We start from the raw sequence: 23,334 nt of genomic DNA on the forward strand, positions 1-23,334 counted from the left end.
AGCCCTGCTCCTAAATCACAACACCTCAGGCAGTAGGTATCTTGGCTCTGTCACTTGGGGAGTATTTTTGAGAAAGATTTAAGGAAAAATGACGTCACCGGGAATGGAGTTTCTGCATAACTGGATCATCAGCTAGCATCATGTAGGTTCACCTGGGCACAGCGGCCCCAGAGACCAGGCCGAGCGGCTGCTGCCTCGTGAACCACCTCATCTGACAAAGCAGAAGCGTTAAGTCAAAGTGAACTTTTAACACAAGATTGGGTGCACTGCACCTGGATTTCAGGTATGACGAGATTCCATCTGCCTTTGAAGACCAGGTCATTTTACATACCGGGAGCAAGAACTGAGACCTTTCCAACAAGGGTTAATACAGGCACCTTCTGAACTCCTATTCACTCAAGTTTCCAAACCATTGGCTAAGAACTTCAACTACTACTACTTTAAACTGTAAAATGTCAAGCCCCGTCTTGATGCTCACAGTTCATTTTCATTCCTGCCATCAACAACACAAGGAACTTACCTGGGAATCCTTGAGATGGGTGGAGTCCTGAATCAAGTCTCTGCTTTACAGTAAAGCCTTGAACATACACATCAAATTACACAGTGTGTGGGCAGCCTGGTGCCAACCAGGATGAAGAGAGATGGAAAGCTGGCCTGTGGAGACCAGGGAAGCAGTCAGAATCAGAAGCAGGCCCCTAGGCTCAGGTTTTTTGCCGCTAAATATCCAACAGAATCTGCCTGGAAAAGGCAAGGCACCCCACTCCAGAATTCTTGCCTGGGAAATCCCATGGGCAGAGGAACCTGGCAGGCTACAGTCCATGGGGTCACATGAGTCAGACACAACTTAGCGACTAAACAACAAAAATCTAGTGAAATCACACTCTAAACTCCACTGTCCCTGGATCAAAGCATCCTTTACTTTTCCCTACAGGCTACATGGCCTAGAGGAAAGAGGTGTGATCTGCAGGAAGATGCCTGGTTCCACCTGTGGTTTTCAAACATTTGCTACATAGGAATCACGTGCAAGTTTGTTAAAAACACAAGTTCCTGGGCCCCTCCCACAGATTCGGGAGGTCTGGGTGGGGCCAGAGAATTCCAGCAAGTTCCCAGGTGATGTTGATGCTGCAGGCAGGACCACGCTTTGAGAGCTACTGGTCCTCACTCTGTGACCTTGGCCACGGCACTCATCCACTCAGAGCCCCGACTCCTGCGTCTGCAAAGGCAGAAAGCTGGCTCGTTCTCTTCTGAACTGTTGTTCCACCATCGCTGTGCCTCAAGGTCCAAGTGGGTATAAAACAAGAACTTCCAAACAAGAAATGTCCACATCACATTTCCAAATGCAGACAGTGAATTGGATCCCATGCTCATATTACACTGTATCAGCAGTTTAGTTAATTGGCAACACAGCCAGCAAGACAGAACTTAAAACAAGAGTCAGTGTTTGCTCTTTTCTTGGAGGTACTGTGGCAATATGATTTGGCAAGGTTCTCACATGTGGTCAGCTGGACCACATTCTGTGATATGGATAAAGCACTGTGGATACATTTACTCATTCTATGGTTACAGAAAAGAGAATCTACATAAGCCCAGCTAAATTTTAAAGAATTTGGCTTTGGTTCCAAAACTAAGTCTTATTTCTAAGAATTCCCTCATTTCTTTAAAAAAGAAATATATATATATACACACACATTTCTTTTTTAATGAGTACCAAACTTGCTAGGCACTGTATGCTAAATGCTAAAAATACATAGGAGGGGACTTCCCTAGTGGTCCAGTGGTTACGAATCTGCCTGCCAACATGGGGGACACAGCTTCGATCCCTGGTCCCAGAAGATTTCACATGCTGCGGGGTAACTAAGCCCCCGTGTGCCCCAACTACTGAAGCCCACACTCTCAGAAACCATGCTCTGCAACAAGGGAAGCCACCACAAGGAGAGGCCCACGGGCAGCAATGAAGATCCAGTGCAGCCAGAAATAAATAAAAGCAAATAAAATGAAATTTTAAAAAAAATTTTAATACATAGGAGGTGGGGAACTAGGTCTCTGATTTGATGGGGGTATGGAAAATGTGCCAACAAACAGTAAGGTATTTACAAAAATGAACACATAACTTTAGCTGTGCTGAGAGTCTCGTGTTAGGAAGAAAGTAGAATGTGACCTAGCTAGAGCGTTCCCAACACAAAATGTCCATGAACTGGTGAATGGATAAACAAACTGTGATATATCCACACAATGGAATACTACCTAGCAATAAAAAGAACATTGATAACGTGCTACATGGGTGAACCTCAGAAATAACATGCTAAGTGAAAGAAACCAGATGCAAAAAGATGACATGTTGTATGATTTCATGTATATGAAGTTTCCAAAGAAGGGAAATTTATAGAAACAAAAGCAGATGAAGAACTTCTCTGGTGGTCCACTGTTTAGGGCTCCATGCTTCCAGGGCAGGGGGCATGGGTTCCATCCCTGGCTGGGAAACTAAGACCCCACATGCTAAAAATAAACCAAGACACAAACAAGCAGACCAGTGTCTGTTTGGAGCTGAGGATGAGAACAGTATTAACTATACGCTGGCTAGAGGGAATTATTTTGGTGATAGGAATGTTCTGAAACTGGATTTTGATGATAGTTGCACACTATAAATTAGCTAAATATTACTGAATCGTATGCTTGCAATGGGTAAATTTTCCAGTGTTCAAATTACACTTTAATAAAAGTGTTTTTAAAAACTTCAGCAATCCTGGCAATATCCTAGACCAGGGTAGAGGTGTCAGAATTACTGCCAGGGTACAATTGACAAGACCTGATAATGGACTGGGAATTTCATTTGGGGGCTGTTGCACTTCAGAAGGAGGTGCTGATTGGCAATTGGATGAATGGATCTGGAGTCGAGATAGGATCTGAGCCGGGGATTAAAGATGAATAATCAATGAGTAGCAATGAGTAGCCAAGAGAGCTGAAGACACAACTGAGACTGCACGGAAAGAGAAGACAGGGAGGAGAAGGCCCAGCATCAAGACATGAGGAACTCTTATCATTAAACAGGAAGAGAGATGAAGAGAGCAAGACAGAGGGACAGGAGGAAAACCAGAGCCCCAGAAAAAGAACACTCACGGAGACAGGAGTGATCAGCTGTGTCAAGCGCTAACAAGATGTCAGTAAGATAAGAACTGACGTGACCATACACGGATCTATTTGTATATTTCAAGACTCAAGGATTTCCATGACCCTGACTTTACCATAAAGCAAATCAGTTCATGTTGGTATGCAAGCCCAAGACAGTCAGGGAAAGAACTTCTCTTTTCCTCCCAACATGTATTGTCTAAGTCCACCAGCTGCTTCCTTTACTCATGTTCCATTTTTACTGGGATCAGTGGAAAGACAGATCTCTGGGTTGAAACCAAGGGTTACAACCTCAGCTCTGGCTCACTTAGCTTGTGGTCTGAAACTAGATGTAGTGGGGATAGCTGACTATCTGTCCTACCTATAAAATAACCATTTTCTCTCTCAAATCAAGAGAACTCCAATTGTTATCTGAGCCAACACACAATGCCAGAATACATTTCCCAATCTTCCTTTAAGCTAGATGTGGCCATCTGACTAAGTTCTAGCTCATGAAGAACACCGATGGATGGGAATCCTTCCCCTCCTACTTGCTTTCTTGGAAGGTAGACATAGTGGCTGGAATTCCAACACTCTTTTTGAACTTTGAGGACATGGCCACACCCTAGGGATGGTGAAGGAGAAAGTTAAAAGGAGCAGGAGCCTCTGAAATCTGTGGAACCCCCACACCAACCCTGAAATAATTAAGCAAAAAAAAAAAAAAATCATGTATGTACAATGGAATATTATTCAGCCATAAAAGAGAATAAAATAATGCCATTTGCAGCAACATGTTCATACTAAGAGCAGTAAATCAGACACAGAAAGGCAAATCACATGGCATCACTTCTACTGTGGGATCTCAAAAAAGATACAAATGAACTTATTTACAAAACAGAAACAGAACTACAGACATAGAAAACAGATTTAAGATTTAGTTCAGTTCAGTTTCTCAGTCATGTCCGGCTCTTTGCGACCCCATGAATTGCAGCACACCAGGCCTCCCTGTCCATCACCAACTCCCAGAGTTTACCCAAACCCATGTCTATCGAGTCGGTGATGCCATCCAGCCATCTCATCCTCTGTCGTCCCCTTCTCCTCCTGCCCCCAATCCATCCCAGCATCAGGGTCTTTTCAAATGAGTCAGCTCTTCGCATCAGGTGGCCAAAGTATTGGAGTTTCAGCTTCAGCATCAGTCCTTCCAATGAACACCCAGGACCGATCTCCTTTAGAATGGACTGGTTGGATCTCCTTGCAGTCCATGGGACTCTCAAGAGTCTTCTCCAACACCACAGTTCAAAAGCATCAATTCTTTGGTGCTCAGCTTTCTTCACAGTCCAACTCTCACATCCATACATGACCACTGGAAAAACCATAGCCTTGACTAGACGGACCTTTGTTGGCAAAGTAACCTCTCTGCTTTTTAATATGCTATCTAGGTTGGTCATAACTTTCCTTCCAAGGAGTGGAAGGAAATTTTAATTTACCAGAGGGAAAAGGTGGAGGGGGAAGGATAAGTTAGGAACTTGGGATTAACAGATACACACTACTATATATAAAATATAATCGACACGGACCTGCTGTATAAGAGCTGTATAACAGGGAACTATATTCAATATTTTGCAATAACTCATATGGGAAAAGAATCTGAAAAAGAATAGATAGGTATAGACGTATGTATAACTTAATCACTGTGCTGTACATGTGAAACTAACACAACATTGTAAATCAAGTACACTTCAATACAATGATACAATACAATGATACAATGATAAATAAAGACAAATAAATAAAACAAGAAGGATCTCAAGGTTAACAAAAAAACACCCACCTACCCTCTCTGAGGTAGGTATGATTACTACCCCTTACTAACCACAAGGAAACAGAAAGGGTCCCTCTCAACCAGAGTCACACAGCCCGTCAGCAGAGATGATGTGAACCCAGGCAGTATCCCCCAACGCCTGCACCACCCTGCCTGTCTCAGAAAGCTACCAGCACACTACACCCCTCACCTCAGGACAGGCTGCCTCAGCCTTCCAGCACCTTCTAAGCAGAGGTGTGGGGTGGGAGGGACACGCTGCTCGGGAAATATTGACTACTGAGACTTCACATCAAAGGTGGGATGTCCGGCTTCCCTGGTGGTCCACTGGTTATGAATCTACCTTGTAATGCAGAGGACATGGGTTTGATTCCTGGTCCGGGAATATCCCTACATGCTGTGGAGCAACTAAGCCCATGAGCTGCAATTACTGGAGCCCGAGCACCTACAGTCCATGCTCCACAACAAGAGAAGCCTGAGCCACTGGAGAGTAGCCCCCTCTTGACGCAACTAGAGAAAGCCCACGCACAGCAACAAGGACCCAGTGTGGTCAAAAATGGGATGTCTGCTCAAACCAGGGAATCCAGCTGCCTGGGGTCAAGCTCTCCTCACGGGATTCTGCAGGCAGCCAACACCTAGAAGACGGGAAGGAGAGAAGATCAAAGTGGTAAAATCTAAATGGGACGGTCCAAAGAATTTTCACCAGGCTGATGGGTTTCACCCTGGAGAGATTACGCCTCCTGCTTCTTCCAGCTGCCGTGGGCAGCCAGCCCGCCTGCTCTCTCCCTGGGTCCTCCACACTTGCTGTGATCCTGCTTACACCCAGCTTTAGTTTATGGCTTGCTTACCTTCCCCAGCATGACAGCCCAAGGCTCCCAGCCCCGCAGGAAACCGAATACTCAGCAGGAGCATCATAGTCACCTGCGGATCTCAGGGCTGGGGAGGAAGCACAGGACCAGCCTGGCAACCAGTCCCAGGCACTCAAGCAATAAGCTCAGATGACAGACGGGCAGATCAGATCCGGCTGCCGCCAAGGGCCCTGGAAAAACACACACATTCCCAAAGGGAAATCACGTGCTGCCTAGCTCTATCTGGCATGTCGTTAAACTAACGTGAAAGGGTCCAACATACCCAAGCAAGATTAAAGTCTCAACTGCTTCTCCAACACATGCCTCAAGGCCTCCCAGCAACATGAGCCACCATGAGCACAACATCAAGGCCAAAATAAAGCCCGAGGTCACGGGTCCTCCTGGGGGCTGTGAGCACAGTATGCTGTCTGCGGACACAGTCCCAAGCAGGGGACACAGAGGTCCACGTGTCCACACACGCCCACTCTCCACACGCGCTCTCTCAGGGAGCCTGAGTCAATACCATTTCCCACCTGCTCTGACCTTGTCAAGATCTGCACTTGGGAAAGCCCCCGGTGTTCTGCCATGGAGCTCAAGGAAACACGGAACCGCCCCGATGCCAACAGCCAGTCAATGCGCACGCTCAGTTGTGTCCGACTCTTTGTGACCCCAGGGACTATAACCCGCCCAACTCCTCTGTCCATGGGATTCTCCAGGCAAGAATACTGTGAGTGGGTTACTGTTTCCTTCTCCAGGGGATCTTCCCAACCCAGGAATCAAACCCACGTCTCCTGCATTGCAGGCAGTTTTTTTACTCACTGAGCCATCAGGGTGAGTGGACAGAATTCCCAGTTTGAAGTTTTTCTCGAAAGAATTTTTCTAGAGGCCACTACCAACACGTCTACAGTGGCCAAAAAACAAACATACGTGCAACAAAGGAACCACGTTAGAAAAGTATTTATCTCGCAGGACTTTTCTGAGAATTAAATAAGTTATTTTCTGTAAAATGCTGAGAACAGTGTCTGACACATAGCAACATATATATGACATACATATAGAAATGACATATACATACAATTATTTCTCAAATAATATATTAAGGCAATACTTAGCAATTACCTTAAAAAACTGTGGTCTTATTTTTTTCATTTTACAATTAAGGAAAGAGCTTTTATTGTTTTTGTTGTCAGAAACAGCAGGTTACAGAATTTAATTTACTCTGTTCTATTTGCTAACAGCTCTGTGACATAGATATTATTTCTATTCTACCAAAAAAGAAGCATTCCCAGGTGGCACAGTGGTAAAGAACCCGCCTGCCAATACAGGAGACACCAGAGACGCAGGTTCGATCCCTGGGAAGGGAAGATCCCCTGGAGAAGGAAATGGCAACCCACTCCAGTATTCTTGCCTGGAGAATCCTATGGACAGAGAAGCCTGGCAGGCTACAGTCCATGGGGTTGCAGAGTCAGACGTGACTGAGCACACACACACATGCCATGCAGAAAGGAATTCTGGTCTCATTTGTTCGGGGGCGCATGTCTGTGATCTCGTACTGGATACACCCAAGTGTATACACTGGATACACACAAGTCACGTGACGACAGCAAACCCATCCATGTCAGAGCACACGGCATCCCATAAAGAGCACCCCATCCCAGAGCCTCCGGGCCGCTCATCTCAATAGTGAGATTAACGCCTAACGAGAGGGGAGCATGGAGACTAGTAAACATCAACCGAATCCCAAACATCAACGATATTTTCTGAACCTACTTTGCAATCACCACTACACCATCTCCAAGACAAACATTGCAGCCTTCTTAGCAAGACAGCCTAGGCTTCCTTGCCAAGAAACTGTCACTTGATTCACTGTTCTGATCCCTCCCATCCCCCAAAGAGGGGAAAACGAGAGAGAGGGATGACAAGACGTGTATTCTCCACCTTCTGATCCAGCCTGAATTTTGACCCCCAGTGGCCACTGTTCAACCTTTTTAATCTCCCCTCCTTTGGAGACAGCATGAGTTTGGGGGTTGCCCTGCTAAGCTGTGTGAGATTTCACAAACGCACAGAAGACAGATGAAAGACCAAAGTCAGGCAGCATGCCAGCTCCTTCTCTTGCCCCGTCGATTACCTGCCACTTCAGTTTGCCCAGCAAGAGCAAACAAAACAGTCCACTTCACGAAAAGCCAATCTCTGTTCACTGCATTCTTCGAGCTTCTTATACCCCCCCTCTGCTGCTGCTGCTAAGTCGCTTCAGTCGTGTCCGACTCTGTGCGACCCCATAGACGGCAGCCCACCAGGCTCCCCCGTCCCTGGGATTCTCCAGGCAAGAACACTGAAGTGGGTTGCCATTTCCTTCTCCAATGCATGAAAGTAAAAAGTGAAAGGGAAGTCGCTCAGTCGTGTCCAACTCTTAGCGACCCCATGGACTGCAGCCCACCAGGCTCCTCTGTCCACGGGATTTTCCAGGCAAGAGTACTGGAGTGGGGTGCCATTGCTTTCTCCGTACCCTCCCTCAATCACCTCTTAAATTGTTTTTCATAAAAGATATATGACCCACCTACTCCTACCACTCCCAACCAGAATGAATCTCTTTTATCAACCTCCTACCCCCGCCCTGCAGCAGACCGACTGAGCTGAAAAAGTGGAAAATCGTTTGGCTTCTTATTAACATTGTTACTATTATTATTACCATCCTCACTATCATCAGTTCCATGACTGTCTCTGACACCTAACCTGGAAACTCCATCGGGGCCACATCACTTGATGGGAGAATTCCTCTGGGCTCAGCACAGAATCTCATATATTGAGCACTGTAATACATGTCTCCTGATGGGCCAGGGTGACGGTCAGTAAACAAAAAAATGTCTCTTCATTATCATTCACTGTCCTCATTTATCTATTGTCACCACCATCACAACCATAATATAAAACTCTCTAACATTAGCACCATTCTCCATCATCAAGGACATTTTTAGGTCTATGAATATGCCTAAGATGCCACACCAGGATGGGAAAATTAACATCATTGACTCTGCCTCTTACCCAGTGTACTTATCCCTGATTAAAGACCAGCCAGTCAGCAGAATAATCAATCCCCAACCATTCAAGACCTAGTTCATCTGGGGACCACCCTGAGCCCCCAGTCCCCCGACCATGAGCAGATCGGATTCGAGTTTCAGGGATAAGAGCGGCTGCACCTGATGATGACGATCGTGGTGTCAGGCCATCCATGGCTAACGGAGAACTCCCTCAGGTTAAACCTGATTTTGAAGACCCGTCACTCATTGAAGACAGCTTGCCTGCCAAACCCACTTGTGTAGAAGATTTTATGTCGAGAAAATGCTCACAGCTCTGGGAAGCTAAACATTCCCCCAACCCTCTGGAGAAGCAGGGAAACTGCACAGCCTGCCTCTGAATTACTGATGTCATAATTTATTGAAAGGTCTCTACTAGGTCATAAGTCACACCCCATATCAATGCCAGGTACCTACTCCAGGGTCTCTGCCTGGGGAGAGGGGGGGCAAGCAACATGGAGCCAGTGGTCCCCGAGAATCTACTTTTCAAGGATCTTATAGCCCCAAACCTGACCAGCACCCAGCATCAACACACTTATCTGGTGACCTCATTTCATAATCTCCTAAAGTAGGGAGGTATTCTTCACTCTGTTTTACCAATATGAAACCTAAGGCTGCTAAATTTTCCCCTGATTTCCAGCTAGTTGATAGAGGGACCAGGACTAGGACCAACTATTAGAACTTTTGGTCCACTGCTTATTTCATTCAATAAAGAGGTTCCCCCAACTCATGTTTACATTCACTGCCAGGCATTCTTCTAGATGCTGGGGACAGAGAAGTGAACAAGACCGACAATTCCTGCCTCACGGAGCTGACGTTTCAGTGGGAGGAGAGAATATAATATGTTGTGTCAGTAAGTGCTTTTAGGAAAAAAAATACAGTGTCAGAAAGTGGAAAAAAGGCTGCCGTTTGGAGCATTCTAATTTCCCCAGGTCAGGGAAGGTTTGTCTATATGGAGGACTTGAGCCGAGACCAGAAGGAAAAGGGTGAGGTGTGTCAGCTGAAGGGAAAACTGTGTTCCAGGCAGTAAGTACAATATCAGAGGTGGGAGCAGGCTGGGCACGCTGGAAAAAAGCAGGAGAAACACAGATGTGACAGGAGCAGGTGAGTGAGGGAGCCAGAAGCCAGAGGGCCTTGCAGACTGTGCCAAGGACCTCAGATTTTACTCCCAGGAAAACGGGAGGCCTCCGGAGGGCGCTCACACTAGAGGGTCACTCCAGAACAATGCTTAAGCGGGTGGTTGGAGATGCTGGGAGGTCCGTTAGGAGCTAACTGCTGAAGTCCCTGCAGAGATGCACCTCAACGGACCACATGTAACATGTACACATAAGCCACGTAGAATTTTCCAGCACAGCTAAACAAACAACCCTGTTCTCCTCCACCTGCATCCTGATAAGTTGTTCATCTATTAGCTGCCTCCGAGACAGGGCGTCCAGCCTGGGATGAGGGCGCCAGGCGTTTCCACTGTGTCAGTGGCCTGCTTTTACAGGCCACGGTTCACGGTGAGGACGCGGTTAAGGAAAGGACCGGCACTGACTTTGGTTTCTATTATTTTAAGATGTTTGCTTGACGCTCCACAGTCTGTGATTCTCTGGATTGCGGCCCTCAGTTCTCTGATTCGATACTCTGTTCCCATAGGCCAGGATGTAGTTTAAGTACCAGAAGATATTGATCTCCAGTAGGTGACATTGGCTCTGGGGACAAAGAAACGGAAGAGAAGACGGGCAGCTCCCCTGGGCACTGCACTCAGCTTGGCTCCCACTTAACTCGTGTGTAACCAACAAGAAACCTTGGGATCACCTCGTCAACAGCACCAAGAGCCATCCAATAACATAGACTTTAGGTCGCTGGAAAGCAGTCTCACCGTAGAATGAGGTCTCTTAAAAAATGTAACCTTGGGACTTCCCTGGTGGTTCACTAGCCAAGACTCTGCACTCCCAATGCAGGGGGATAGGTTCAATCCCTGGTCAAGGAACTAGATCCCACATGCCTCACCAAAGATCCTGTGTGCTGCAGCTGAGATCCAGCACAGCCAAATAAGTAAAAATAAATTTAAAAAAAAACCTAAACATACAGCTGTGTGGCTGTGAGCGTAACTGACGCCATCTTGGGCCCAGGCAGCTCTTCCTGCCCGCCCGCTGGCCCCATCCAGGACTGTCCTGGGCGGTAAATCCCACCTCTGTCGTTAGGGCCTTTGTAGTTAAGAGATATGGTTTAATAATCACTAGGACCAGGGGGCCCCCATGCTCTGTTAGTCCCCAAACAATGATAAGAGACCTTGGTTGACATATTCCTGGCGCCCATGCAACCAGGAACCCGTCATAAACTCGAATTAGGAAGGCATGTCCTGTTTCTGAGCATCTACCCCACCCCCCAGGTTATCTAAAACCGTCCTAACGTCCCCTCGGAGGTACAGAGTACAGCTAGGAATGCTTCTCGATCACTGTCCGTGGGGTCTCCACCCCACCCTGTAAGTTCCCCGTAATAACCTGGTCCGTGGGTTATACAGAGCGGCCTGCCTCGTTTTCCCACCGGAAGATACCTCTCAGTTCAGTGGGCTCTCTTCATACCCTTCACCCTCCAACAATAGCATCAGGACTCAGTGACGCTGGGCTTCCCTGCTAGCTCAGACGGTGAAGAATCTGCCTGCAATGCAGGAGACATGGGTTGGATCTGGGTCGGGAAGATCCCCTGGAGAAGGGAATGGCACCCCACTCCAGTGTTCTTGCCTAGAGAATCCCATGGACAGAGGAGCGTGGCGGGCTACAGGCCATGGGGCTGCAAAGAGTCGGGATACAGCTGAGTGAGAATACTTTCACTTCTTAATGTTAATTTTCCTTTCTATAGGCTGAGCTAAGGAACCCTCCTCCGAGGCTGGTGACGAAAGTAACCTGAGGCTCACATGGCCTCCTCCAGCGGCAGGGCCTGACCTCCGCTGGTCCCTCATGGCTTCACTTCCACACCCACTCTCCTTCATACCAAAGGGCTACATCCTCTCATCACCATGACCTCCTGTTTCTAACCGGTGTTCTCCACCAAAGGAAATACGCTGGCATTCAGCCAGAACACCTCTCAACTTGGTTTCTGGTCTTGCGCACTCTTTTGTGAGGCTGTTTTTGAGGCACCTGGAAATTAGTCCTGAGGAAAAGAACAAACATAATGGAAAATAAAAGATTCCATTAACTCGATGACTCTTGTGGCTGATGAAAGCTATGCCTGGTGCCACTCAAGGTTAAAAAAAAAAATAGGGAGCGGGGAGGGGGGACGGCTTACTAAATAGCCTCCTCTCAGCAAATTATTTCATTAGCAAAAAAACACAAATTGCATTCCTACACTGAATGACTGACTCAGCAGAGACTCTGGTGCCCAGCAGTTTCCGGTCAAACAGGCACTGCGATTCCATAGACCCTCACTGTCCACATCAGCTCTTGTTCCCCGGCCGTTCTCCATATCCCAAGCGAGACACAGGCGACTGTGCCGTCTATGAACCTCACATCCATCTCCCTGAACTGCCGCCACTCTGAGCAGCAGCCTTGAAACCAACCACATAACATCCATTAAAACAAGAAGAAAATCTGAGCAGTTAAAGGCACTGAAAAGCAAAAGCTGAGCAAAGCAAGCGATTGCTGCCCTGGAGAGATGAGGACCACCAGTAGCATCCTCGTCCTCTGGCCTTTCAACACAAGGACATGGGCTTCAGGCAGGGACAGGCAACTACAGAATTCAGGGGCCAGGACTCCAGAGATGCTCCCCAATCTGCTGTTTTCGGCAAACACAATGTGGCCCAGATCGGAGGCAGTACTGTTGAAATATGGCTTGGTCTTCCACTGCAAAATGTCACTTCCTTCAACAGCAAGCCTAAGTCTCCCAAGACTTACCAATATTTATAGCATGCTTCAACTGCCTTCTACCTCAATTTAATCCATTTCATGAATTAAAGGGCCTCTCTGTCCTTTATCCCAATCATTCTGTAAGCCAGCAGGCTCTCATTTCAAACACAGACTGGAATAAAAAGTTCTCCTTAATCAAAGAACATTGTTTCAAGGTCTGCCACACTTGGGCTATTACTTTGATTTTTGTATCACAATGGCTCGGCCTTTCAGGACACCAAAGGAAGGTTCCTATTAAATGCAACATGGAGCCTGGCCAGTACCCCACGGCCCCTTTCCCTTAAAGCTGTATGGACACTCACAGCTGACCTCAGCACCGATGGCAGAGGCCCTAGAAAAGGAATGGCAAACTTTTTCTGGAAAGGTCCCAAAAGTAAATATTTTAAGCTCAGTGGGCCACAGAGTCTCTGCCTTAAGTACTCAGTTCTACTGAGTATCTGTAGACGAATGTAAATTGGTACAGCCACTCAGGAGAACAGTATTGATGGTCCTTAAAAAAATAAAAATAGAGTTACCATATGATCCAGCAATCCCACGCCTGGGCATATATCTGGAGAAAACCATACCTTGAAAAGATACATGCACCCAAATGTTCACTGCAGCACTATTTACAACAGCCAAGACAGGATACAACCTAAATGTCCATCGACAGAGGAATGGATAAAGAAAATGTGGTACATGTATATAATGGAATATTACTCAGCCATAAAAAAGAATGAAATAATGCCATTTGCAGCAACATAGGTGGAAAAGAAACAATCATACTATGTGAATTAAATTAGAGAAATACAAATATCATAGTATCACTTATAGGTAGAATCTACAACTGATCCAAATGAACTAATTTACAAAACAGAAACAGACCCACAGACATGGAAACCAGACTTGTGCTTGCCAAGAGGGAGGGAAAGCAGGGGAGGGTTGGACTAGGAATTTGGGATTAGCAGATGCAAACCAATATGTACAGGGTGGATAAACAGCAAGGCCCTACTGTATAGCACAGGAACTATATTCAGTATCCTGTGATAAACCAGACTGGAAAAGAATCTGAAAGAGAATATAAGTACAAATAAATGTGTATTTATATAAACAGCTCAATCACTTTGCCGTACACCAGAAACTAACACTTATAAATCAACTAAGCTTCAATAAAAAGTAAGTAAAAAAAGTGACAACTGATGTATATACTACAGTCCAACCAGAATTTTGTTACCACCACGTGGACTGAGATATCCTAGACTCTCTGCTTTTAATTTAGAACAAAGTAGATCTCGGAGCATAAACAAAAGCATGAGTCCTCTGTAAACCAAGGCAGAGGGCGGAAACGGTCACGTGACTGGTACTAATTTATAAACACAAATAAATAGAAAAGCAAAGTCAAACTGTTCAACAATTCTATGCATGTATGAATTTAGGCTATCTTAGATCACAAGCTAGCTTAGAAAAGTGACTAGACAGGAGCTTCCTCAGCATTCCAGTAAGACTCTGCTTTCCAAAGCAGGGGTTCAGGTTCAACTCCACAAGCCGCAGAGTGTGGACAAAAACTTCTTTAAAAACTAAAGCATGGGCTCTAGGGTGCATGGGCTCAGTCGTCGCAGCTCCCCACCTTCAGAGCACAGGTTCCACAGTCGAGGCACACAGGCCCAGCTGCTCCACAGCACGTGGGATCCTCCCAACAAGGGAACGAACCCGTGTCTCCTGCGTGGACAGGCGGATTCTTTACCACGGAGCCACCAGGGGACCCCCCAGGGCACTACTGTGAACACAGCATTTCATAAATAGCTGTTGAATGAGAACAGGGTAAAAATTATCTCGAATGAGACTTGCCCTCTCTGCCCTCCCAGCTCTTGTCTTGCAGCAGCCCCTCAGCACAGAGGGACCTTGAAGGCATCATGCTAAGTGAACTAAGTCTGGGAAAGAGAAACCTGTACGATACCACTTCTCTGTGGAACCTTAAAAAAAGCAAACTCACAGAAACAGAGAGTAGACTGGTGGTCACCAAGGCGTAAGGGGTGGAAGAGGGGAATGCTGGTCAAACCCCCCAGGTACATGTTTATACCTCAAATACAAGCTCCCAGTTATAAGATGAGTAAGTTCTGAGGATCTAATGTACAACATGGCAACTATAGTTAGCAATACTATATCACACACTTGAAAGTTGCTAAGAAAGTAAATCTGAACTGCTCTTACCACACACAGTAATTATATGAAGTGACGGATGTATTGACTAACCTTATTCTGGCAATGATTTTGCAATATATTCATGGATCAAATCATCACTTCTTACACCTGAAAGTTATACATTACATGTATGTCAATTATATCTCATAAAACTAGGGGGAAATCTCCTCAGCATGGATCCAGCACTGTCTCCAGTAAGTCAATAATTAATGCACAATAAGTTTTTATTTACTCTGTGTGTGTATGTGTGTGTGCGCGCACGCATACATGCACACTCAGAAGCTCAGCCACATCTGATTCTTTGGGGCCCCACGAACTATAGCCCACAAGGCTCTTCTGTCCATGGAATTCTCCAGGCAAGAATACTGGAGTGTACTGTCATGCCCTCCTCCAGGAGATCTTCCCAACCCGGGGATCAAACCTGTGTCTCCCGTGTCTCCTGCATTGGCAGATGGGTTCCTTACTACTAGCACCATCTGGGAAGCCCATTTACTCTCACTGACATGGTTCAAATTCTATCAAAAAGTCTAAAACTCACATTGATAGATACTAAATTCTTCTCAGAGGGCCGCCATCCTTGAACATCAGAGAATTAGTCAAAATGCAAAAAGCAGTGTACAGATTTTATACAACTTCTTGCCCACATATTTCCTCAATTCCAGAGTAACCGTAAAATGTTCCTTCCTGGCTTCTCTTTCTGGTTGGGTGGATCTGGCAGGTTTTAGAGAATGGCCACTCCCCTGCCTCTAAAATCAGAGGGGTCAGATGTGATAAGAGGATTCTTACAGACATTATACTGCCTTTGTTTTCGTGAGCAGAGCAGAAATGAGATACCCTACACCTTCTTCAGAAACCAACCTCCCTCTAAATTGACTCAAAGTCAATTTTTTACCACCATCCCCCAAAATGATCATTTCCCAGAATCCACCGCTCACCACGGATTATGTTAATCCATGCAATAAAAATGCAAATGTCTGTTCCACTCAATACTCTTAAAACTGAAGTGGACACTTTCACAATCACCTTTCCCCCTCAACATGAAAGCTCTACAAATCTGTGATTAATTACTTCTCAGGCACCTGTTAATCTCCCTTCCTCTTTCCAATTAACCAAACCAAAATCAGTGGGTTTTCATATTCATGCTGAAGAACCCAACTGTGTTGATTCATCGGCCTGGCCCTTCCCTGAAAATGACCACTTCTCTCTCCTTTTGTACCTTTAACTCTTCAGCTTAATACTTTTTAAATTCCTTTTCATGTTCTTTCCCATTATGATTTATCACAGGATACTGAATATAGTTCCCTGTGCTATACAGTAGGACCTTGCTGTTCACCCATTCTCTATATACTAGCTTGCATCTGCTAATCCCAAACTCCCAAAACCTCTCTCACCTTCCCTCCCGCTTGGCACCCACCAGTCTATCTGTCTGTGAGTCTAAGAAGCAGATTCTTTATATGTGTGATTACAGTTTAAAATATTAAAAGATTCCAATTAAGTCTGTAAGGTGCTAAAAGTCCTAAGAACTCTGTTAGATTTAGAAGTGAATGGCAATAAAGAAGTGAAACCATTTTTAACATAAAAATTACTAGATTATAAATAAAATGATCTGCACAAATTGATCTTGGGTTTACTAGATTTAAAATCTCACAATTTTAATAAACTGAATAATCATTGAAAAAGATATATAAATTCCAACTGACTGTCAGTGTTCCTTTCCAAGTATAAAAGACATCCTCTGTTACTAAAAACACACTGTCAATTCACTTAGCCATGATGTTATGATTTTAAACCTTCTTTCTGGGTTTTTTAAAAAATAGTAATAATGACAATGTAAAAAGACAGCAAGACAAGTCTCCTGGAAAATTAAATGAGCCCTCTTAAGAGGCGTATGCTGGAGATGTTCTTGATCTAAAATCCTTGTCAGGACTTCCCTGATGGTCCAGTGGCTAAGACTCCATACTCCCAATGCAGCGGACCTAGGTTCAATCCCTGGTCAGGGAACTAGATCTTGCATGCTGCAACTAAGATGGAAGATCCCACGCACTGCAACTAAACCTGGCACAGCCAAATATTTTTTTTAACATTTGGAATTAAAAATAACCCCAGAAAGGAAAAAGGTTAATGAGATGGTAAGGTGGTCATTACTGGCAGCCCTGCCAACTAAACAGAAAATAATAAGGAGCAAGCCAGCCATCCTGGTCTCAAGGCCTCCGGCTGGGTGGTCAAACCTGTAAGGATGGAGATGAGTCAGTGGATGGAGCAGACAGATAAGAAATGGCAACAGGGGCGCACACACTCTGCTCTGTAAGGCCAGTGGGGAGGCAGACTCACTACTGCTAGATCACCTAGTTCTTCAGAAAGGTTTGAACAGTTGCGCTTTATATATCCAGATTTTTGAGTGAAAGCATTTGACTTTTAAATCATGGCAACTTAATGTCTGAAAATATCTGCACGAGCAAGATAAAACAGAGAGACCGCCTCCACACCAGGAACCTGTTCAAGACTCCCGATCTCCAGGGTAAAGGCCACAGCGTGAGACTCAGAGCCCTGATCCCAGCTGCCGGGCAGCCCCCGCCGGGGACAACGGAGGCCAGACACCCCACGGCCCCGGAGACCACTCCACTCCCTGCATCTGGCCCTCTGCTCCCATCGCACCTCCCATGCACATCACCCTGCCCTGCCCACCGGACACACCCACCTCTGTCCTGAGTTCTGCGCTTCTCCCCTAGGGCTGACTCAACCACTGGCCCTCTGACTCCTCCACAGCCTGGTAAATAACACCTTACTACCCGTGTACGTCTGACACATCAAACACACTCAGCACAGCACCTGGCAGAGAAGACCACCAAACCGAAGCACAGACGGCTGCATCAGCCTTCCTTCACCGCAAATAACAGACACCAATCTGAAGAAACCGGGGGTGACTAATGGGTTCAAGGCATCTCACAGAAGACGAGGGAGGTGGCCAGGCCTTAGAAGGCCCCAGGAGCGAAAAACTGGAAATCCAGCCAACAGAAAGGACGTGTTCTCTCTCTGATTCTAATCTCTGCTTCTCCAGAGATAAACGTAACTGTTACAGCTCCCAAAGTGGCCCCTTGGAGAATTCCACCAAGAATCCACCTTGGTCACTTGTCTCTCCAGCTTAAAATTTCCAAGAGAGAATAAACGAGGGCCCATGGGAAGCAGTCCACAAAGCAGGAGGAACGGCTTCCAGAAATGTGTCTCCAGCGGGGATTCCTATCCTGGGCTGGAAAACAAGGCTGGAGATATAGGCAAAGCAGGACTGCCCCCCAGACCAAGCCACACAGAAAGTCTCGTCAAACACGCTTTTTTAGTTGGTGGTGGTGGTAGTGGTTTCTTTTTTCTAAATTAAAATACAGTTGATTTACAATATTTCACATGTACAGCAAGGTGGTTCAGTTATATATATGTGTGTGTGTGTGTATCTATCTATGTGTATATATATATATATATATGTATTCTTTTTCAGATTCTTTTCCATTTTAGGTTATCACAAGGTATTGAATACAGTTCCCTACATCATATAGCAGGTCCTTGTGTTTTTAATCCATTTTATATACAGTAATGTGATCTGTTGATTACACATTCCCAGTTTATCCTTCCATCCCCCAACACATTATCATAATTATCCACTGCGTTATTCCAAAGAGAAGTCCACATTCCGCACCTCCCAGAGCAGCAGAATGATGACCATAAGCTCCGAATGATTGGTCATCCCCAGTGGAAACTCACTTGGGAGATGTAACTGTAAGAGATTTCTTGTTTTGTTCACTTGTTTGGGTTTTTTGGTCATGCCATGTGGCCTGTGGGACCTTGGTTCCCCGACGAGGAGCTGAGCCCAGTCCTTGGCAGTGAGAGCACCGAGTTCTAACCACGGGACCACCAGGGAATGCCCAGGTAAAGAGTTTATAACAGAAGGAACAAAACGCAGGACTACAGAGAAAGCGAACAGATTAGTCGTTGCCAATAGTCTGGGAGGAAAGGGGGAGGAACCAACAGATGGAGCACAGGGCATTTCAGGTCATGAAAGCGTTCTGTACGACATCGTAATGGTGGACAGAACATGCATCTGTCAAAACCCAAGGAGCATACGATACAAACAATGTAGGTTGGTGGATGCAAATTAAGACAGAAAATCATTCAGGATGTCAGGGGATTTCAGGAAAGAAGCCAGACTGTGACAAGAGAATCTAAGTATACTACAAATGTATGGAACACCCTCACTAAAGGGAGTGGGAAGAGGTGCTCATCTAAGTAACTCTGGAAATGAGTGAAGCCTGTAAGACTAAAGACAAAGGAAACTACACCTGAGCACTGTATTCTGCTTGATAAAGTTGTTTCCCACAGAGCTTTCGTTAACAATTCTGATACGGCTGTACGTGGACAATGGAATTGAACAATTAAGTAAGCAAATGTCAGAAGGTAAAATCCAAGTTTCTCACTGTTAAACTGGGGATTTACAGATAAACAAGAGGATGAATCTCGAGTGATCCATATGGTGATGTATTAGAGTTGGAGATATCAGTAATGTCAAACCAGAGTCAAACTAATGTACAGATACAGATGGTTATACACAGAAATACACACACACACACACACATATACAGCTTAGCACACACAAATAATTTTTTCTTCTGTCAGCTGAGAAGTCCTAAAAGAAATGACACCCCATTAGCAACAGGCACACCTAGCACCTGGATCTTGGTTTCTAACACCATTCTCCAATAAAAAGAAATCCAGGCTCCTTGGAGAAATGGCTGATTCTAGGACTGGAGCAGGAAATACCCAAGAGGAGTGTGGAGGGTCGCGTAGTGCCAGAAAATAAGAAAGTGCTCCAAAACAAATAAAAAAAGTCCACAGGATGAGGGGCACATTAAGATGACAAAGAAGGCAACTGAAAGAGGTCAACATCGGAACAATTTTAGCAACAAAATAAAGTAATACTGGACCATAACCCAAAGTTAAATGTAAATACCCATGATTCCATACTGATATGAATAAATGATTAAATGGAGATCAGATAAATCACCCATGCAAAAGAATTTTAAATAAATTATGTAGATACACTTCCCTCGAGGAAGTAGAGCATAACTCGCTACTTAAGTGTAGGCTGCACATAGTGACTTCCTTCTCAAGAGGAAGGGGGTGAGAAGGGTGGAAAAAGAGAAGCTTCAAAGCAGAGAAAACCGACAGTCACTACTTCCTAGCCTGGCAATCAAAGTTAACAAATCACGTTCACACATGCACCCCCTCGATATGATGGGATGAAAATGGCTCTTCATCTCTGTGCTCTTCTTCTCAAAACCCACCACCCCAGTCGAACCATGAGGAAAACATCAAACAAATTCCAGCACGGGGCATCATATGATATATCTGACGGCACTCTTCAAACTTGTCAAAGTCATCAAAAACAAAGTTGACGAAACTGTCACAATCAAGACAAGACTAGTAAATGAAATGTGGTCTCTAGAATGGGATTCTGGAGCAGAAAAAGGGCAGGAGGTAAAAAAAAAAAAAAAACTAAAGAAATCTGAACAAACTATATACTTTAGTTAATAATGGGGTGTCAACGGGACTTTCCTGGTGCCAGTGGTCAGGACTCCATGCGTCTACTGCAGGGAACAAGGGTTCAACCCTTGGTCGGGGAACTAAGATGTCACGTGCTACACAGCAGAGCCAAAAAATAAATATATGAATAAGGTATCAATACTGGGTCACTAGTTGTAACAAATGTACCACATTAAATGAGATGCTAATTATAGAGAAATTGTGGGGGTGGCGTGGGGAGTATACAGAACTCTGTGCTAGCTGCATTTCTGCCAACCCAAAAGTGCTCTTTAAAAATTCTATTAATTGTTTATAAGTGGGAGGGAAGAGAAGAAAGGCAGGCAGACAAGGACCTGGGCTATCAGTGTTCGAGTGTTACGGTGACCGAGCCCCCAGTCCAGCTGACTTCACGTGTAGCTCCGTCTTGCTGGGGTGGAATGTTTTTTTCGTGTGCGACTGAGGTTTTTTTGTCTTGTTTTAATTTTTGGCCATGCCACCTGGAGTAGGAAATGGCAGCCCACTCGAGAATTCTTGCCTGGAAAATCCCATGGACAGAGGAGCCTGGCACGCTACAGTCCATGGGGTCTCAAAGAGTTGGACACGACTGAGCACAGACATGCTATGCCATGTGGTTTGAGGGATCGTAGATCCCTGACCAAGGATCGAACCCGTGTCCTCAGCAGTGACGGCATCAAGTCGTAACTACTGGACTGCCGGGGAATTCCTTTGAGGCGGAATTCTTCATCTCACAAAGGCACCCATATCTGGCCAAAACTCCTTAACTTGAAGATACAGCTACCGGCCACCAGCAACAAGAACTTTCCAAAGCACAGAACAGAAGCTATTTTTAGTGACACCAGGAATTTCCAGAAAAATCTCAAGCAGTTAATGTGAGGGGTTCACAGGGTATAAAAATCACTTGGAACTTAAAAGGAGCAAGTGTGAGATGAAGGAAACCCTCGTGTGAACACTTCACAGAGAAAGAACCAGGGGCAAAGACCATAAAAGACTAAACAAGCATTCTGCATTTATCTGATCTGGTTCCCTTGGGTAGCCACTCTCCACTTACTGGAGAATCCTTGCAGGCCAGCAGCCAAATCTCACACAAAAAGCTAAGCTAGCCAGTCTGGAAAGGGGGCAGGAGGCCACCAGTTTTGCTTAATTAACATTGTCTCTGGCTAATAGCTAGCTGTCCCTGGCTGTCTCTTCAGAAGTCCTCTTTCTCCCCAACACCACTGTGTAGCCTGTTGTGAATCAGAGTCCAAGTGTCACTTTGAAAGGCAGTAAACAAATAAACACAGTCATTAAAATGAGGGGAGACCGGAAGACTGTGAGGAGTGAAGGCATGAGGCCGCCAAATACTATCTTTTTTTCTCTTGTATTTTTAAAAGCCAAAATTATTCTCTATCACACAAATTCATGTAAAATAACACTTTTCTTAAGAAGAAAATTTGAAAGTGTGAAATATATTGGTCCTTTATGGCTTTAACTCTGGAGTTGAAAAGGAAACGCTGCCAGACATGCTCCAAAGCAATGGGGCAGCAGTGTTAGAGACCTCCAGGATGGAGTGAGCCCTGGTAAGCGCATAGCCCCGGCATGCACACAGTCCATCAGCATGGGCTCAGTAGCAGGGAGCGTGAGTGCACTCGAAACGTCCAGGAAGACAGAAACGCCAAGTTCTAGAGCATTACGACTCTCTCAGGTAAAATCCTGGATAATACGATTTCTACTGTAAGACTGCAAACACAAGCCTCACTTGGAACAAACACAGGTACCAAAAGCAGCCTAATTTAGTCCATTTGGAAATTATCTTCGCCAGAGTGAAGATGTGAAAAATACTTGAGTGATTTGGTGATTTTACAAGAACAGTTATCCTATTCAGTTGGATCAAACTTTTTCTCTTAAGGGCCAGATGGTAATTTTAGGCACTGCAGGCTGTAGGGCATCTGGGACAACTACTTACTGCCTTTGTAGCACTCAACAGCCGTAGACAATATGAATGAATGACCGTGGCTCTGTTCCAATAAAACTTTACTGACAACAGGCAGCAGGCTAGATTTGACACACAGGGTGTGTGCTCTGCCAACTACTGAATTAGATAATTCATTCTCATTCTCTCTCTCTCTCAAACAGTTGCCATCCATTCAAATTTCAGTAACAGAATGAAACTTTTTCATTCACAAATCAGGAAGAAAAATCTACATGAATCCGCTGTAAGTCTCCTTATTTCCTAAAGAAACCCGGTTGAAAGTCACACAACTGTAAACAGTACTGTAACAGGCAGCAAATCTGACTCCAGATGGGACCGATTCCATCAGCTCTAACCTTTGTGCTCTGTGGTCTGTGCTTAGTCTGCACCTTTTGTAAAAGAATGTTGCCTACAGCCTGAAATACACAGGCCAACCCATTTGCAAGGCTCTGCCTCCCAGACTTGACCTTTAAAAGTATTAACATTCTTCCATTCATACAGAGGTAAAAAGTTACAGAATAGAGAATAACCTTTGTCTTGGTGGTGGTTTACAGGAACACTGTGACCAGACCTACCTGGGTAACAGGATTCCTGCATCAAGAAGTTGCAACTACCTGCCACACCCTCTCCTTTCAGTCTGAAAGAAGCCTGAATTCTAATTCGGGTAAGATGGTTCTTTGGGACATGAGTCCACCACCTTCTCAGGCTGCTAACTTTCTGAATAAAGTCGCTACTCCTTGCCCTAACACCCTGTCTCTCGATTTACTGGCCTATCGTGCAGTGAGCAGTATGAGCTTGGACTCAGGAACAGTACCTGGATGTAACCAAGCAAAGTGTGGCCAAGAATCACTTCTCGGGGAACTATTTTCTCTAAGAGGAA

The 23,334-nt window shown here is 45.3% G+C and overlaps 1 protein-coding gene across 4 annotated transcripts in view; it reads right to left on the reverse strand.

Annotated features, from left to right (window-relative positions):
• OSBPL10 (oxysterol binding protein like 10) overlaps positions 1-23,334 on the reverse strand; it is a 316,838-nt gene that overhangs the window by 228,769 nt on the left and 64,735 nt on the right. The window lies entirely within an intron of this gene.

The sequence above is a fragment of the Dama dama genome, chromosome 24 (assembly GCF_033118175.1).
Source record: "Dama dama isolate Ldn47 chromosome 24, ASM3311817v1, whole genome shotgun sequence".
In the NCBI taxonomy this organism is placed as follows: domain Eukaryota; kingdom Metazoa; phylum Chordata; class Mammalia; order Artiodactyla; family Cervidae; genus Dama; species Dama dama.